At 43.3% G+C, this 2,500-nt stretch overlaps 1 protein-coding gene across 1 annotated transcript in view; it reads left to right on the top strand.

Moving 5' to 3' along the window:
* The window catches only part of akap12b (A kinase (PRKA) anchor protein 12b), a 57,454-nt gene that overhangs the window by 27,763 nt on the left and 27,191 nt on the right, over positions 1-2,500 (top strand). The window lies entirely within an intron of this gene.

Raw genomic sequence — 2,500 nt, 5'->3', positions numbered from 1 at the left:
GATTGTGTGTTTGTCTGTGAACTAGTGTTTATGTATGGAGTGTCTGTGTGCTTTCGATGTGCGTGTGTGTGTGTGTGTGTGTGTGTGTGTGTGTGTGTGTGTGTGTGTGTGTGTGTGTGTGTGTGTGTGTGTGTGTGTGTGTGTGTGTGTGTGTGTGTGTGTGTGTGTGTGTGTGTGTGTGTGTGTGTGTGTGTGTGTGTGTGTGTGTGTGTGCGTGTGAGGGAGAGAGAGAATGTGTGGTATGGCCCCTGACTGACACAAAAACAACCTGCCACCCATGTTCAGCCTCTGGCCCTACAGCTATGTCCTCCTGAGAGCCTCTTGATCCTTCACTAATCTCTCTGTCAACACTGAAGGGACACCTACGCAGTCTCCTATTGTAACAGGTTGCTCACACACTCACATATCCAACATACGCAACACACATCTGGACTGCATGGAGGCTCCGAGGAGTTGTTCTAGGTAATCCAATGTAAGACTGTGTGCAGACATGCCTATCCACTTAAAGTAGCCTAACAGTAATTTGTCTGTGGGGTCTTAAAACTAAAGCCAGGTAGAATTCCTCGCTCTTAAAGCTGAGTTTCTGTGGTCGGCATCTGGAAGATAGGGAGGAGACATACAGGAGTGTGGAATGCAGAATACATTTTTAAAAATCCAGATAATCAGTAACTGACCCAACATCATTGGGTTGGGGGCCATGTTTTTCCTATGATATCAGATTAATTTTCCCAGCGTTGTCATGGAAACAAGCCTGAACTTTCCGCCGTCCTGCTCTGGTTCGCCGTCTCCCTCTGTGTGTGTTTGTTTATTTACTTTAAGGTTCCTTCGTGGTCTCCCTCTATCTGGGAGGGCTGCAGGAGCACGGCTTCCCAACCTAAATATTTAGCAGGCCGTGACCTGGCTCGGCACCGTTTAATAACTCCGCTCAGCCAGGGGAAGGAGTAACTCTATACTACTTTAAACAGACAGATATGTCACATACCACACCGTCAAAAAGCCTGTTTAATAACCTATTTAATGAAGCGATTCTGTACGTTTATCGAGTAACCGAATACCCCTCAGAACAGAGAGATATGGTATGTACGTAGAGAATGATTTGATGAGCTGAGCCCTATTCTATATGAATGTACTGAAATCTGATTTAATTCTGTAGATAGTCCTGTGGAAATGAGGAGGGTTGAGGTGAAAACATTCACGGTGGAAAATATACATTTTCTGAAGTTACTTTGATAGGTTTTCTCATAAGTAATAAGAATATATCAAATGTGTCTTCAGCCATGATGAAGATTGAAGGAATCCTCTTAAACAAGACTGTCAAATATACGCCCTGTGGGCCGGATCTGGTTTGGGGAAAAAATCTAGAATTGACTGCTAGGAATTAGACAAACAAATCATCCATCCTCTGGACCTCGTTGAAGACCGGACGAATCCCCTGGGGCAAAATGAGTTTGACACCCCTGCTTTAAAACATTTGGCTGAAATGATACAGCCGGTGGCCCTTCAGGCCCACCTCCTGTGTGTAGTGATATACCCCTTACATACCAAGACGTTTTGCTGCCAATTTGACCATGGCTCCAACTTTTTGCCACCTTTTCTTATATCTAAAAGGTATTGCTCACAACAAAGCCTGTACTTTTATTTCCACTAACTGAGGCAGTCATGAATGCGGTGAAGTTCTGCCCGCGGTTTAGTATGAAACGTAGCCATAATGCCGAGGCGGTATCGGCACGCACTACACTCTTAAGCTCTTGATGGTTGCTAGGCAGCGCCCGTTACAGGCTGTTACCATCATCATGGTAGTTCTAAACTTTGCCAGGCATATCACTTGGCAGCAGTGCTTTGCATAGCCCACCACTATGCACTGTTTTCTTAACCTCATCTGGATGGATCCGGAGATATGTCCTGTGGAAATGATTATCACTGAATGGCAGAAATATTTCAATGAAGTAGGCTAATATAATTAAAGGCATGTATCAAATGATTGCTTACTGACACTCCCAAAGTTATTTGAGGCAATAGCGTACCGGTTTGTTGTCAACTACATGATAATTATCTGACAGTTTTGATTGGCACAATGCCATCGCGTTGCTTTGCATGTGGAAACTCGTCTTCATAAATCAATCAATGTCAGATCCTTGTTTTCACTGAATCTCCATTTGGAAATTTGGTCACAGTCAGGCGGGTGGAATGTTGAGCGCTGTTCAGGACCAACTTTAGTCTAGTTGGCTCATTTCTAAGCACTATGACAGCAGTGTCACTCAAGTTGTGTGGGGAAAATATCATTTATATTTTATTCTGTAATATTTCAGTGTATTCTTAAAATACTGTATGTGTGTGTTGACTGTGATCAGGGCAGGGAAATGTGGGTCTTGTCTGTTTAATGAACAAAATAACTAACTATATTTCATTTGCATGGAGCAGCCATGTAGCCTAGGCTGCACAGACCAGTAGCCGAACATAATTCAACTCAACAAAAAAAAAATCTGTTCTTTTGAAAATA

Source organism: Oncorhynchus tshawytscha, linkage group LG18 (assembly GCF_018296145.1).
Source record: "Oncorhynchus tshawytscha isolate Ot180627B linkage group LG18, Otsh_v2.0, whole genome shotgun sequence".
Classification (NCBI taxonomy): Eukaryota; Metazoa; Chordata; class Actinopteri; order Salmoniformes; family Salmonidae; genus Oncorhynchus; species Oncorhynchus tshawytscha.
Note: the sequence above shows the minus strand (reverse complement) of the source record. Positions and strands in the feature narration are given on the sequence as shown.